This window comes from Sminthopsis crassicaudata, chromosome 6, assembly GCF_048593235.1.
Source record: "Sminthopsis crassicaudata isolate SCR6 chromosome 6, ASM4859323v1, whole genome shotgun sequence".
NCBI lineage: Eukaryota > Metazoa > Chordata > Mammalia > Dasyuromorphia > Dasyuridae > Sminthopsis > Sminthopsis crassicaudata.
This window is the reverse complement of record NC_133622.1, coordinates 104,096,480-104,113,878: the sequence shown is the minus strand read 5'-3', so window position 1 is coordinate 104,113,878 and position 17,399 is coordinate 104,096,480.

Genomic DNA, 17,399 nt, shown 5'->3' with positions numbered 1-17,399 from the left:
CATTTATTAAATGTTTGTTATTTGCCAGCAGTGTGTTAAATTCTGGGAATATAAACACAAGAAAAAAGAAAATCATCACTTATCTTCAAGGAATTTATATTCTAATAATATGCAAAGAGTAGTTGAAAAGCAGAAGTAAGTTAAGGTGATCCCTTTCTCCCATAGCTTGCAGAAGTAAGTGAAGGAGTGAGCACTGGGCTGGTCTGAGTACTTCCTCAAAATGGAGGCCCTGGAAAGGTCATACCAATCAATAAATGGAGTTGAAAGAGTGATCTTTCAGGGTGAGAAGTTTGCTGGGATATGAGAAGTCTGGAAATTTAGGAGTGGGATCAAGAGAAAAGTGGAAAATGGCAGGAAAAAAAAACCCAACTTGTAATGAAAAACTGCTAAAACTTAAGTGTAAATACATTGTTTTTCCATTAAAAATAGAAGACCTGAGTAGATAACTTAAAAAAAAAAAACCCTGTTTAAGGACAGAGAAATGGCTAAGGCTGCAGTTCACTGGGGTCTCATCTCATTTGTATGTAACTTTTTTATTGTTATTTATTACTTATTTAGAGAATTTTTATTGTAAAGTTAGAAAATGTATAATTTTTGTTGTTGATTTTATTTTATTTTATTGGTTTTATTTCTATTTATTGATTTTATTTGTATTTGTTATGTTTGTTATCAATTTCTTTATTATTTATATGTATCTGTTATTAATGATAATAATGGTTTTTATTTATACTGAGTTTTAAGATTTGCAAAGCACTTTATAAATTTTACCTCATTTGCTCCTCACAGTAACTCTAAAAGAAAAGAGCTATTTTTACCCCATTTTAGGGATGAGCAAATTGAGGCAGACAGAGGTTAAATGACTTGTCTGAAATAATAAGAGTAATATCTAAAGTTGGATTTAAATTCTTCTTACTAACAGGTCCTCACTTGTTCCCTAAGTGCCCCAGGCTACTCATTGAGATAGCAAAGAAGGAATTGCCCTGCACTGAAAGAACAAAGATCTTTATTGGGATCTATATTTACTTTGTGACAGAAACCTTGCTAAGTGTTGGTAATATAAACATTAAAAAGGGGAGCCAAAAAAGGGGAAAGGGTGGAGGGAAGTAGGACCCAAGATGCCCAACTTCTGGGGCAGGATGTGAAAATCCTGAGGCTGGAACAGAGCTGTAAAACACTTACCATAAGCATGACTGGTGAGAGCTCTTCCTCGAATAGAGGTTCCATGTAGGAACTCCCTAACCCAGAGGGGTCACCGAGGTAGAAGCCTTTCCAAAGTGAGAAGGTAACTGGGGCAGAGGTGGAAATGACCACACAGAGCTGAAAGAAAAGTGAGCATGGTAGGGCTAGGTTCATTCTTAGATGAAGACCAAATGGGCGTTGGAACCATTTCCCACTAGGTGAGTGCAACATTTCAGCATCTTTCTGAGGGAGATTGTGAAATAGCTTATTAAATCAAAATTAGCTTATATTAAATTAATTTAAATTAGCTTATATTAAATCAAAAATAGCTTATAAATCAAAATTATTAACCAAGTGCCAGACACCGTGCTAAGCTTTGAGGATACAAAATGAGGAGAAAGACAATCCCTGTGCTCAAGGAGCTCACAATCTAACGGATTTCATCCCTTTATGAGTAAAAAAGGGGGTGTTTGCCAGAAGAATGAGGAGGACCAGAAGGGGAGCAGCACACTTGGGTATTGCAGATTACTTGTGAAATGGCCAAGAACATTAAACATAGAAAATGGGTGTAAGACCTGGCTAGGGGGTACAAAAGATGGCATGCCAGGTTTAAAGTCAAGAAATCTTGAATTTATATGGGCTCAGACACTATCCAGCTATGACACCCTGAGCAACTCATTTAATTTCTTTCAGCCTTAATTTCCTCCTGTGTAAAATGAGAAAACTATGTTTAATGGACTTCAATTCTCAATTGAGATCCTAGGACTGAAGTCTAGAATTACTTTTTTTTTTTTAAATTGAGAGGGCAATCAGGGTTAAATGACTTGCTCAGGGTCACATAATTAGTAAGTATCTGAGGTCACATTTGAACTCAGGTCCTCCTGACTTCAAAGGCTAGTGTGTTATTCATTGTACCATCGAACTGCCCCTAGATTATTTCTTCTAAATATAGTTTTCTTGGAGCAGCTGGGTAGTGAAGTGAATAAAGTACCAACCCTGAAGTCAGGAGGACTGGAGTTCAAATCTGGTCTCAGACACTAAACACTTCCTAGCTGTGTGACCCTGGGCAAGTCACTTAACCCCGATTGCCTCAGAATAAATAAATATAGTGTTCTTTTCATATAACTGTGATAAAGTTCAGTCTGAATGAATGGGATGGAGTTAGTGCAACCCTTTTGACACAACTCAGCCTGGTCCATTAATAGATTTTCCACAGGAAGGATGTCTCTTTACTTTCCTCAATATAGTCAGATACCTAGAAGACACCATTTTCTGTCAATTGTATGATGAAAAAACAAAAACAAAAACAAACAAACAAACAAACAAAAAAAAAACCAGTTTCCCTATTCCATACACATATTCAGAAAATTTTGCAGGAGAAGGAGGAAGAGGAAAGTGAGACTACATATAATAGAGTGAGAGAGAACAAGTGCTGAATTTTGAAGAGCTACTGAGAAAAAATGCGGTTAATTTGAGCTGAGCATTGGTGAAGGTTTTCCACTAAAGCATCTCTATCGTATCACTCGATTCCCCTGGTAGCTAGCAGCAGACGTTTGCAGGATAGCTGGTTTGGGTTAGGAGTTCAATCTAAGGCTATCCAAGAAGTTAAATGATTTGTCTGTGGCCACATAGTTATAATTGGGAAATTCAGTTCTGTAGATTTCTAGCCCAAAGTTCTTTTCCTTAGATTTCTCTCTTTTCCCCATATGGCAATGGCAGATAAAATATATTTAAAAGAAACATTCTGCAGGATGCATTTATGAACTCCTTATAATAAAGCAAAATATAATAATGGATTTAAGACCCTTTGAGATTTTCAATTCAATTTAACAAACAGTGGATAAGCATTTGCTGTGGGTTGAACATGATGAATAATGCTGGGGAAAGGATGAAGTTTAGATAAGATATAATCTTATTTAAGAAAAGCAAAATTCTAAAAAAAACAAAAAGCAATTCTAAAAAACCAAGATGGCCTCGGTTTCATCAGCTGTAAAAGTAGGAAATTGGACTGGGTGCCTAAAGCTTTTCTTAGTTTCAAAATTCTATCATTTATAATCTAATACACTCCTTCATTTTCTTCCCTTCCTTCAATGCTACTTTGATAAGATCCAAACTTTGGCTTATATTATACAATCTACTTATACAATTATTGTTGATTTGTTATTTTCAATTGAGTCCAACTCTTCATGACCCCTAGTTTGGGATGTTCTTGGCAAAGATATTGGAGTGATTTTTGTTTTGTTTTGTTTTGTTTTGTTTTGCTTTTTGTCATTTCCTTCTCTAGTGTATCTTACAGATGAGAAAATTGAAGCAACCCAGGGTTACACAACTAAGAAGTATTGGAACTCAGGTCTTTTTGAGTCCAGATCCAGGCACTGTCCATTGCATCATCTAACTGCTCCTATGTAAATGCTAGTTGTTAATGAGGCAATTCAAGGCAATTCCAATAGATGTGTGATGGAAAGAGCCATCCACATCCAGAGAGAATTATGGAAACTGAATATGGATCAAAGCACAGTATTTTCATCTTTGTGGTTGTTGTTTTCTCTTTTTTTTTTCTTTCACCTTTTGATCTGTTTTTCTTTCACAGCATGATGAATATGGAAATATATTTAGAAGAATTGCAAAAATAATAACAATAAACAAATAAATGCTAGTTGTTGTTGTTGTTATTGTTGTTATTGGAAGGCATCCATCCTTTACCTAACAATCAGGAAAGCATAAGCACAAAAAAAGCAGTCCCAAATCCAAACTTAGCTGCCTAAGCAGAGTATATGTCACAAATGAATGTGGGAAGTGGATTGGGGAGAAACTAGTCAAACCACCCCTCTTCCTCATCCCTCACAGGAAGGGTCTTAAAATAGAGGATGAGGTCAAATTTCCTTTTGGTTATCCACTGAACTGATAGTGCCATTACACCAGCAGCCTTTAAAAGGGATGCTTTATCAGTTATTAAAAGTCTTCAAAATTGTTCAATTTTATAATATTGATGTTAAAATATGAAATATTTTAAATCATAAAAAATAAAATATTTTAAAACATAAGAATAAAACATAAACTCTGAATCAGTTTCTATACATTTTCCCATATTTCTTTTAAATTATCTATTTTCTCATTTCATACAGTGCAATATATTCTACCATAATCATTTAACATAATGCATTCAGTCATCTCCAAATGACAGGGATCCTCTTACTTTCTGGTATTTTTTGTTTTGTGTTTGTGGGGGGCTGCCACCACAAAAGAGCTGCTATAAATATTTTTTCCGCATTTTTCTTTGATCTCTTTTAGGTACAGCTGAGCAGTGATGTAGCTACATCAAAGGACACATGTTTTTTAATAACATTTAAGAATAAAACAAACAGAACCAGGAGAACAATTTGTACCATAACAACAACCAGTAAAGACAAACAATTTTTAGAGTTAACAGAACTACAATCAACACAATAATATTCCATGACTCTGGAGGATCTGTGATAAAATCTGCTATTTACTCCTGATAAAGAAGCAATGGATTTCAGGATGCTGAATGAGACTATTTTGAGCATATCCAATGAACGAATTTGTTTTGCTTAACTATGCATATCTGTTGAATGGGGATTTGTTTTTCTTTTCTTTTTTTCTAAAATAAGATAGGAAATGGGAGAGAGAGAAAATAGATTTCTGTTGATTAAAACATTTTTAATTTTTAAAAAGCAAGTTATTCCTAGAAGATGAAAAAATAAATAAATAAAGCGATGCTCTATTATCTCAGTTTAAGAGTCCTTTATCTTTGGGACAACTGGTGCATAGAGCACCAGCCCTGAAATCAGGAGGACCTGAGTTCAAATCTCGACCTCAGACACTTAACACTTCCCAGCTGTCATTGTGGGCAAGTCACTTAATCTTCAGCGTTGAACCACTATAGGCAGGAAGCTGTCCAATTTATTGAGTCATAGGCATGATTGTAGAGTGTCTGCCATGTTATGGTCATGTTATCCCCACCCCAGAAGAGCCATTTTGCTCATTCTCTTTCAATCCTCTTAAACTGTTATCTCACTTGGAATAATTCTTTAAGAAATAAGATGACTTTCTTTTTCTGCTGCACATTGAAATGTCTTATTGCTTGCATTTGTTCTGGCTTTGAATGTCAGATTCAAAGCTAGAGCTATGAGTTAGCAGGATTGAGAATCTTTCCTTACTTCTATCCAATATTTAAGAAATGTGCTTGAATGGGAGAAAACAACCCTTCAGTCCTCTGATAGATAATACTAATCTCATATCAGGAATGCTGATTAAGTATACAAAAAGGGGGAGCGGCAGAAAGGAAACAGCAGCCTTTTGAAAAGCTGATTCAGAGGGAAAGTTTGTGGAAGCTACTATAATTCACTATACTATAAGAAAAGCAGGAAAGCAGCACTCAAAAATCATTCAAGTAAAATTAATTTAATATAATCAGAATTATCTATTTTGCATTATATAATGCTCTATCTCTTGTTTGATCAAGAATTTTTCCTTTTCATAGATTTGACATATAGATTATTCCTTACTTTTCAATTTGCTTATGGTATCCCCTTTTACATTTAAATCATGCACCCATTTTGACCTTATTTTGATATACGGTATGAGATGATGATTTATACTTAGTTTGAATTCTATTGTTTTCTTACCAGTTTTCTTAAATAGTGAGTTCTTTCCCAAAAGCTGGGATCTCTGGGTTTAGCAAACAATAGGTTACTTTTGTCATTGACTACTGTGTCTTGTGACCACGTCTATTCCAAAGATCCACCACTCTCTTTCTTAGCCAGTACCAGATAATTTTGATGGTTACTGTTTTATAATATAGTTTGAGATCTGGTAGAGCTAGGATACCTTCCTTTGTGTGTGTTTTTTTTTCAGAAGAATGTTGATGTTATTTTTTCTAGCTCTATCAGATGGTTTTTTCGTACTTTAATTTATATGGCACTAAATAAGTAAATTAGTTTAGGCAGAATTGTCATTTTTATTATATTGGCTCCCAAGTAAAATTATATAAAGCAAAGAACTTCTATGTCCTAAAACAAAATTCATGAAGAAAAAGGTCAATGGAAGAGGCAAACCAAGTCCATCCATATTAATGAAGTTAATTAATTCATATAAATAATTAATTAATGAGAATTGATGGAAAGCAATGAGAACAGTGGAAGAGTACAAATATATATATTTTTAATGGAAAAGGAGACTAATTCAAACTAGAACAAAGCCAAAGACATTTTTTAAGTACTCCAGTATTTATTGTTAGTGTGCTAACTTCAGCATTGGGCATTCATTCAAACAAATCTTTATAATGGCAGAATGAACTGAACTTGGAGAGAGGAAACTTGGACTTAGCCTTGGCTCTGATACTTATTATCTGTGTGGCCTTGGGTAAAGTCACAGGATTTGAAGCTTGAAGAGATTTATAGACCATCTGGTCATAGGAACATAGCGAGGTTTAGAACTCAAAGAAACCCTCATAGAGAAAGATAGCAAAGCCCTGAGAAGACCCACTAAAGATACACAGTAGGGGACTATTGCCTGGTCTCAGACTCAGAAACGTGGCTACAAATTCGGTCTGATAAATGATGGGTAAGTATATGTTACATGGGGTAAGTAAATGTCATGGTTAAGTAACCTCTCACTACCCCCCCCCCCCCAATCTTAAATACAGACAACTAGCTAGCACAGAGAGTGAGTACAGGGTCTGGTTGTCAGGAGGACCTGAATTCAAATTCAATCTGAGATATTTAGTAGCTATGTGACCTTAGGCAAGTCATCTAACTTGTGTTTACCTCAGTTTCTTCTGCTGAAAAATGAGGAGATAATAGCACCTACATTCTACAGCTATTGTGAGAATCAAAGGAAATAACATAGGAGATTCTTTTCTTTCTTTGGAAGTGGGGTGGGCTGGGGGGAAAGGCAATTAGAATTAAGTTTTTTATCTAGGGTCACACAGCTAGCAAGTGTCTAAAACCAAATTTGAACTCAGAACCTTCTGACTCCAGGACTGGTGCTCTATCTACTAAACCACCTGGCCGCCCTCACATAGTAGCTTCTTCTTCTTCTTCTTTTTTTTTTCTGAGGCAATTGGGGTTAAGTAATTTGCCCAGGGAATCATAACTAGGAAGTATTAAGAGTCTAAGGCCAGATTTGAACTTAGGTCCTTCTGACTCCAGAACTGGTGCTGTATCTATCACACCACTTAGCAGCCCTCACATAATAGCTTCTTAATAAGTGTTATAATTTTGGTATCAATTCCTTACATTGGTTAAATGACACACAGGGATGTACTATACTTTCCACCTCTCACTAATCTTTTTGGTAAGATCTTTGCTAGGTGAGTGAGATATGAAGACATAAATTAAATATTCTCAAATTTCAAAATGCATCCTCTTTAAAGGATACAAGATGCACCCAAATAAAAATAGAACATCCCAAAAGTCTTTATACAGGTTTAATTTACTGCTCAAAAACTTTGACACAGAGAAAACTGAGGAGGAATGGGAGCATTAACACCTAGGTAATCAAGGCAGGTTTCATTCAGGAGCTGGTGTCTTAACTGAACCATGAAGAAATACAAATAACCCAAAAGGCAAAGATATGGCATTCCAAGCAAATGCAGGAGATGGGAAATGGAGCGTCAAAATCAGAGAATAGTTGGTAGTCTAGTTTCATTGGAACACAAATTCATAAAGGTGAGGGCTAGACTATGGAGGAAAATGATTTAGGGAATGGTATAGAAGATGTATTAGAGAGGGAAACAACTACAAGCAGGTGAGATTAATTAGGAGCCTATACACTAGTGCAGGAGAGAGGTTATGAAGACCTAAACAAAGATGGTGTAGAGGAAAGAAGGAAGGAGGAAGGAGTAAGAGGAGAAGGAGGAGGAGTAGAAAGGAGGAAAGGAGAGAAGAAAAGAAGGGAGAGAAGGGGAGAGGAGAAGAGTTGAAAAGAGATAAAGGGAAGACAGAGAAAAGGAATGGAGTAGAAGAGAAGGAAGGGGAGGAGGAAGGAGAAAAGAAGAAATGAAGAAAGGAAAGGAAGGAAAAAAGGGGAGAGGAAAAGAAGGAAAGAAAAGGGAGGGGAAAGAAGGGGGAAATGGAAGGAAGAAGAGAGGAGAGGTAAAGGGAAGAGAGAGAAGAGGAATGGAGTAGAAGAGAAAAAGGAGACAGAGAGGAGAAAGGGAGAAAGAAGGGAAAGAAAAAGAAAAGGAAAAGAAAGGAGAAGAGGAGAGCAGACAGGAGAGAAAAAAGACAAGAGGAGAAGAGTGGAGGAGAAGGAGAGGAGAAAAAAGGTGGAGAGAGAAGAAAAGAGGAGAGAAGAGAGCAGGAGAAGAGGGCAGAGAATAGGCGGTCCTAATCCCTAGAAGTAGAAGGATGATGTAGCCAAGAAGACTAAGAAGGATGAAAAATGTCCAGGAGTAGAGGGATGGTCGCTGGTAACAAAGGTCCCTCCTTTTCAGTTTTTTTTTTTTTACTGATGTCTTTACTGTTAACCAAAGGCTCAGCCCTGGGATCTCACTGATTTATCTCATCAGCTCCCTTGGATCCGATATCCATCTCTACACTCAGTATTCATCTCCCTTCCTAGCCTCTCCTGAGAGGCTCCTTTATGTAAGGCCTTTGCTTGATGCTTGGAATATGAAGACACAAATGAAATATTCCTTGATTTCAAAAGTACATTCTACTTAAAGGACTCAAGCTGTCCTATCTGGATGTCCCATAGGCATCTAAAACTCGACATGTCCAAATCTTTCCCCCAAACCCAACCCTCTTCTGAATCTCAGTCAAGGGCACTTCTGTCCTTGCAGTCACATAGGATTGCAAGCTTTTACTTGATTCTTCACTCTCTCATCCATCATATCTAATCACTTTTCAGATCTTGTCAATTCTGCCTCCAGACCATCATTAGCTCTCCTGGTGTCCTGCTTCTAGGTTACCTAAGGGATCTTCCCTATGGCTTGTTTGTGTTCTCCCCTGTTGTGCCTTTCTTTGGGGTGGCTGTGAAATCTGTGCAGCTATAAGTTTACTTGGACACTTTAATGATGTGTATATAATCCAGTGTTCAGATTGTTACCTCTCTGGGACATTACAACAAAAAAAAATAAATAATAAATAATAGCAACTTTCATTTATGTAGCACTTTATAGTTTTCAAAATACTTTTCATACATTTTCTCATTTGAATGTAATAATAATATAAGCACATACAAATATTATCCCCAGTTTACAGATGAGGAAACTGAAGCTCACAGGGATTAGGTGATTTATTTATGGTCAAATAGCTAGAAAGCATCAGAGCTGGGAAAAGAACTCAGCCAAACTTACTTGGAAACTTACTAGCAGTGTCACACTGGGCAAGTCACTTAGCCTCAGTCTACCTCAGTTTCCTCATGAGTAAAAGAGAATAATAATAGTTCCTATCTCCCAGGGTTGTTGTGAGAATCAAATGAAATTATAATTGTAAAGCACTTAGCAGTGTCTGGCACTATATGTAACTGCTATTATTATTATTATCATTGTGTTGTGAGGATCCAATGAAATAATAATTGTAAAGCAGTCTGCTTAACATATAGAAAGCACTATGTAAATGTTATTGTTATTATAGATCATTATTATCTATCTCACAGAGTTGTTGCAAAGACTAAATGAGATATTTGTAAAATTCTTAGCACATAGTAGGTGATTCATAAATGCTTGTAATATATCCATAATAATGCCATAAATCCTTCCAAGTCCAGTTTTCTTCTCAATATATTCCTTTCTCCAGTTAAAGAAGTATGAGAATGTTTATTTTGATATCTCTCCCTACTCTTCTGATCTTCCTTATTCAAATCTTCCTCAGGGAAAAAAAAAAGTTAAAAAAAAAACCCAAATCTTAAAAGCAAACAGAAAACCTCCTTTGGGTACAGCTATAAGTGACAATCTAGCCCAAAGCAGAGAAGCTCAGTGGGCAGGCTCCCAATGACAGTTTTCTGGGTAACTAGGTGGGGTTGACAGAGAAAGCCTGAAGTACTAATAAGATTATTATATTCCCTCAGGCAAGCAGGGAAGGACACTGATGGGGATCAGCTCAGCCTATAGTCCAACTCCAGTGGAGGTCCTAAAAAACCCCGGTTTTATTGTATTCAATCAGAAAGCCAGGTTATTATGTCAAACCCCCAGGTTAAATTTTCCCTATAAATCTACACATAGCTACATCATCTTTGCTGAAGACAGAAAGAAACTGGAGGAAGGAAAGGAAGAAAAAGAAGAGGAGGAGAAAGAAGAGGAGGAAGAAAAAGAAGAGGAGAAAGAAGAGGAAGAAAAGAAGAGAAGAAGGAAAGGAAGAAAAAGAAGAGGAGAAGAAAGAAGAAAAAGAGGTCATTTGACTCACATCAAACTCTGTTTAGGAACCTAAGAGATATTTCTTTAACATATAGATTTGAAGGCTGGTACCAGCTCCCCACTCACAGTAGCTCCAGTATAGCTGAGGAAGATCTTATTAAAAGAGGATGAAACCAGACTAGCCATAAAGCTTCAATAAATAAATAAATAAATAAACAAACAAATAAATAAATAAATAATTAGTTAATTAAATAAATGAATGAATGAATGAATGAATGAATAAATAAATAAATGAATGAATAGATAGATAGATAGATAGATAGATAGATAAATGAATAAATAAATAAATAGATAGATAGATAGGTAAATGAATAAATAAATGAATAAATAAATGAATAAATAAATAAATAAATGAAGAAAGAAAGAAAGAAAGAAAGAAAGAAAGAAAGAAAGAAAGAAAGAAAGAAAGAAAGAAAGAAAGAAAGAAAGAAAGAAAGAAAGAAAGAAAAAGAAAGAAAGAAAGAAAGCTCAGGATTCATTCCCTCTTGGAAGTGGATGTTTCTAAGAAATGAATTGGAGCCCTGAGATAGGAGAGCCCAGGTCTATTTAACAAGAAGGCAGAAGTACCAACTCACACTTACCAGATTGGCTAAAATGACAGGAAAAGATAATGACAAATGTTGGGGGGTATTTAGAAAACTGGGACACTAATGCATTGCTGGTAGAGTTGTAAATTGATCCAACCATTCTGGAGAGCAATTTGCAACTATGTCCAGAGAGCTATAACACTGTATATACCATTTGATCCGGCAATGTCACTGTTGAGGTTGGGAAGGGGAACCCAAAAGTTTGGGGGGATCACAGACCAGTGTCAGAAGGCGCCTCAAAAGAATTTGCAAGTTTGAACCCATTCCAAATCAAGGAGCAAAGTTTATTGTAATTGTAATGCTATTACAAGCCTGTTGAATTCCAAAAGAAATTAGCAAAGTCCTGAGAGAGAGGAGAGCTCTTTATTCAGCTTTCTATCATTGACATGCTAATTCTATGGGCCAGAGGAGTGGTCTCTGAATTATCACTGACCAACAGATTATCTATCTGACAGTCAGCAGTGAACTGAGGAGTGATTGTCTCAGGAGTTTGATCTGAGGGACTATCCTGAGGCCAGAAGCTGTCTGACTGAGTGGTCTATTCAGAATCAGACAGATTGTCAGAACAATAACATTCCTAAATTGGGGGGCGGGGAAGCCAGAGGAATTAGGAATCAAATTGCCAGAACAGAAACCCCCCAAAATCACTGCTATATTTCCCTAGAAGATATACTCCTTCATCACCACAGAGCCTGTATCTTAGAGAAGTAATAAAAGAGAAAAAAAGGACTCACATGTTTAAAAATGTTTGTAGTAGCTCTTTTTGGCAAAGAATTGGAAGATTCCCATCCATTGGGAAATGGCTAATTAATATACACACAGTGTGTGTAAATGTAAATGAATGCTATTGTTTTATAAGAGATGATGAACAGGCTTTTCAGAAAAGCCTGGATAGATTTACATGAATTGATGCTGAGTGAAGTGAACAGAACCAGAAAACATTGTGTATAGCAATAGCAAGATAGTTTGGTTGGAAAATGCATCTTCATCCAGAGAGAGAACTTGGAAACTGAATGCAAATAGAAGCATCCTATTTTCTTTTTTCTTATTTTGTTTTTTTTTTTCTTTCTCTTAGTTTTTCCCTTTTGTTCTGATGTTTTCCCTCCAAGATGACTCATATGAAAATATTAAAATAAATGTACAAGTATAACCTAATAATAATTATAATAATAATAATGAGTCACAAGATAGAGCCTCTACACAAAGAAATTAAGGGTAACAATTTTATCAACTTTGAGTAGAACTTAAAACTCCATCCCAGGATGGAACTTCCCAGAGGGACTCCAGACCATGTCTCACTTCAGCCAAGTTCTTGCTTCTGAAGAGCCCAAACTGGACGCAGAATAAATCCTACATTTTGGGGTCATGCCCATATGGGAATTTGTTTTTCTTGACTCTGGCTATTTGGTTTTTTCTTTCTTTTTCAGTATATGTGGAGAAACGGATGAGAAAAGGGAAAGGGAGATGGGAGGGAGGGGAAAGGAATTCTTCTCAATTGAAAAAAAATTTAACTAAAAAGAATAGCTAAGCTAGAGACCATTCAGAGCAGGGAAACCAGGATAAATTCATGCCATGTATGGATTAACCTGGAAAAGAGAGACTTGAAAGAGAGGCTACAATAGTTGTCTACAACTATTTGAAGGGTTGCCACATGTTCTGCTCGGATTCTGGGGCAGCCTTACTTTTTCCTTATTCCACAATCACAGCAACTTCAGTTCATGAGAAAGGTTTCTTCCCAACCCCTTTCCTGGACTGGGCTAGGTAACCCTAAGCCTTAAAGGCTCTCCAAATTAAGAATTTCCCAGTTTTACTTACAACACATATATGAGATTTCAGTTGTAAGTCTGATAGAAAGTTACATAGTCTTTAAGGAAGAGAGTAAACCCAAGAGCCAGCAGCACATTCCAGTAATGTACTACTCACTAGTAATTAACTGGTAATTTGCCCTTAGGAAAATACTGTAAAATGAACTTTAGGATGTTTTAAAGATACTAGTTCCCAAAAAAAAATTTTTTTTGAGGAAATAAATGGGTTTACAAATGAGACCTTAAAATGCGAATGATTCCTATAGGAAATATTTATAAGTGTAAGTAGCTTAGAAAAGTTAGAACTTTTCTCTTTCCAGAGTGGAGTTGCCTGCTAGAAAATGCAGAAAGGTGGATTTTCTCCTCCTGCTTCTTTTTCCTCTTCCTCCCTCACACACTTACCAACTTTGGCTGTTGCTTCATATTTTAAAAAATAATCTTGGGATTTCTATTTACAATGATGAGATATTTGTTTTTATCAACCAAATTCCATAGTAACTAACAAATGACTGTAGTTTACTGTCCTACATGTTTTCAGAGTGTGTTCTAAAAAAAGAGTTTTCCTTCTTCCCCGCTTCCTCCTCCTCCTTTCTCGTTTTCCTTTCTTCTCATATTCTAAGCAGAAAAAAAATCATAGAACAACTAGAACAAAAATTAGGAACCTATCAGTTGAGAGGTTAAAATGGAAACAAACAGTTTCTTTCTGAGAGTTATTTAGCCATTTACCATTTTCACTTTCACATCAAGTAGGTTCTTTTATTCCTGTGCTCTCTATTTTAGCTCGATTTCATTGAGCTGAAAAGCTCCTGTTTGCTGTTGCCATTTTGACTGCTAAGCAGTTTATCTGCTGCTCAGGTGACTGGGAAGGGAAAGATGGGTAGGAAGGGGAAGATCTCTAGAGGTCTCACAAGTTTCTGTAATAGGAAAGAAGTCACAAATGGGTAGTTCATGGAAGTGTACAAAGCTCAGAGGGCCAGTTCCCAAAGTAAGCTTCACCAGTGTCTAGAGTTGGGTATTGCATTGGAAATTAATAAGCACCCCACTTTAAGCACTTTAAGAAATTCAGAAGAAAAAAATTTAGGGGGGAAATATTGCAAGAGCTCTTTGAACTTGAAATTTCATTACTTGTTTGGTTTCTAAAGTATGACAGAAATTTATTAAGTGTATTCTGTGGACAGAACATTAGTGGTTCCTGCCTTCATGGAACTTATAATCTAATAAAAGTGTGATATCAATACAAGAAGCTATAATGCATATTGTCTCTTGAGTTTCAGTGCTTACAGCCTTAGAGACTGCTAAGAACAGATTTCTAAATCATTCTCTTTTGGGTTGAGTTGGAATTTTATCTCACTGCTGAGTCAAATAATTCATTTACTCTTGAGAATTCTGTTGTCTACACAAACCTGTCCTTTGCTTTGGCAAATATGTTGTTTACTATATGATTGTCTTTTGTGTAACCAGAATTTTGTGGGAAAGAGCTAAACTAGCCAAGAGTTAAGTGTTATCCTCCCCATCTAGAATGGGGTTATTTCTCACTCCAAGTTAGCAAGAAAAGTGACTTTTGTCTTGAATTCTTTTTTTTTTAAATTTTTTATTATATATATATTTTATAATATTATCCCTTGTATTCATTTTTCCAAATTATCCCCCCCTCCCTCTATTCCCTCCCCCCGATGACAGGCAGTCCCATACATATTACATGTGTTACAATATAGTCTAGGTACAATACATGTGTGTGAATATCATTTTCTTGTTGCACAATAAGCATTAGATTCCGAAGGTACATGCAACCTGGGCAGACAGATATTAGTGCTAACAATTTACATTCACTTCCCAGTGTTTCTTCTCTGGGTGTAGCTACCTCTGTCCATCATTGATCAACTGGAAGTGAGTTGGATCTTCTTTATGTTGAAGATTTCCACTTCCATCAGAATACATCCCCATACAGTATTGTTGTTGAAGTGTACAGCGATCTTCTGGTTCTGCTCATTTCACTCAGCATCAGTTGATTTATGTCTCTCCAGGCCTCTCTGTATTCCTCCTGCTGGTCATTTCTTACAGAGCAATAATATTCCATAACCTTCATATACCACAATTTACCCAACCATTCTCCAACTGATGGACATCCATTCATCTTCCAGTTTCTAGCTACAACAAAAAGGGCTGTCACAAACATTTTGGCACATATATGTCTCTTTCCACTCTTTAGTATTTCTTTGGGATATAATCCCAATAACAGCAATGCTGGGTCAAAGGGTATGCACAGTTTGATAACTTTTTGGGCATAGTTCCAAATTGCTCTCCAGAATGGCTGGATTCTTTCACAACTCCACCAACAATGCATCAGTGTCCCAGTTTCCCCACATCCCCTCCAACATTCATCATTATTTGTTCCTGTCATCTTAGCCAATCTGACAGATGTGTAGTGGTATCTCAGAGTTGTCTTAATTTGCATTTCTCTGATCAGTAGTGATTTGGAACACTCTTTCATATGAGTGGAAATAGTTTCAATTTCTTCCTCTGAGAATTGTCTGTTCATATCCTTTGACCATTTATCAATTGGAGAATGGTTCGGTTTCTTATAAATTAGGGTCAGTTCTCTATATATTTTGGAAATGAGACCTTTGTCAGAACCTTTGTTTTTAAAAATATTTTCCCAATTTGTTACTTCCCTTCTAATCTTGTTTGCATTAGTATTATTTGTACAGAAACTTTTTAGTTTGATGTAATCAAAATCTTCTGTTTTGTGATCAATAATGATCTCTAGTTCTCCTCTGGTCATAAATTCCTTCCTCCTCCACAAGTCTGAGAGGTAGACTATCCTCTGTTCCTCTAATCTATTTATTATCTCCCTCTTTATGCCTAAATCATGGACCCATTTTGATCTTATCTTGGTATATGGTGTTTGTCTTGAATTCTTAAAAAAGTATTATAGTTGGCAAATACCTGACTGTAGCAAATACTACCTGGACTTAAATCAAGACGACCCATCTTCTTAAATTCAAATGTGGCTTCAGACATTAACCAGCTGTGAAAATCATTAAGAAAGATACTTAATCCTGTTTGCCTCAATTTCCTCATAAGTAAAATGAGCTAGAAAAGAAAATGGCAATCCACTCTAGTATTCTTGCCAAGAAAAGGAGTCAGGAGGACTCAGACTTTACAGGAACAACTGATCAACAACAAAAGTAAATAGATATAATTCTAACCTAATAATATTCTTGGAGGTTAGGAGAGCAAAAGAATAATCACCTAATTACATTTATCCTCTTATTCTCCACAAAAGAGGAAATTGCAATTTCCCTTCTAGACATGGCATGGTGTAGCCCAGATCTTACCAATGTCAACAAGAATTCTGCAAGACTCAGGGACTGTTTTATGCCTCTGAGGCTCAGAGTTCAGCTCTTACATTCCTATTGGTCATTTGTTTTACTCTCCTGGCAAAATGAATCTTAAAAGTGCTGAAAATAAAAAGTCAATTTATCCATGGGCAAAACTGGGGCTTAAAGCAAAACATTTTCAGGAAAGAAAAGCAATGCAAGATGTCCTGAGCCACTTTTAAGAGCCTCATCTGGTTGATGGGTGTGCCTTAGGTATATAGTATTTATAAACAACAACAACAACAAAACTAGTTTCTTTGGTAATTTCCAAGCCCTATCAACTTATCCAGCCCTCTGAGAAATAGCTGATTGTCTTTTACATTGAACCTTGCCCAAAGGGAAGTCATAGTTCATAAGCAGACCCAGGAGAAACCTCTGAAGTCATTTAATAAAATCCCTCTCCTTTAAAAAAAATTAAATATGGGAATACTGAAATTTGAAATTAAATCACAATAAATATGCACCAGAAGTAGGAGTCAGTGTTCTTTACACAGCACCATCTTGTATTAATGTAGGGTATCTACAAAATTCTTGGCTCTCAAAATTTTTGGTGTCTCAGAAAGGACACCAGAATTGAAGTCACAACTGTACCACTTCCTAGTTTTGTCATTTAACCTCTCTGAGCCTCAGTTTCCTCAACTATGAAATAAATGATTTGTATTAGATCGTAAAAGTTTGATGCTCTATTACTTCATATTTCTGACTTGATAAGAAACCATCCTAGTTTTATCAGTAAAGGATGTCTGAAAAGACAAAGAACTGAAAACAAAGTAAGTACTCATCAATTGATGGAATAGCAGAATAAATTATGCTTATAATAATAATTTACCTTATATAGTCCTTTACACTCTGTAAAACACATGAATTATTTCATTTGATTCTCATAATAACTCTGTGAGGTACATGCTGTGATTATCCCTATTAACTTCCAAGGATGGACAGTGAAGCATCTGTCCCTCTTGTTGGCAGAAGGCAATACATGGCAGGTGAATGTGAACAGATCGATCAGCCACAAGGTTGTAATGATTCAGGTTCAAGATTGGAATGAAATGAGATAAGGGGAAGC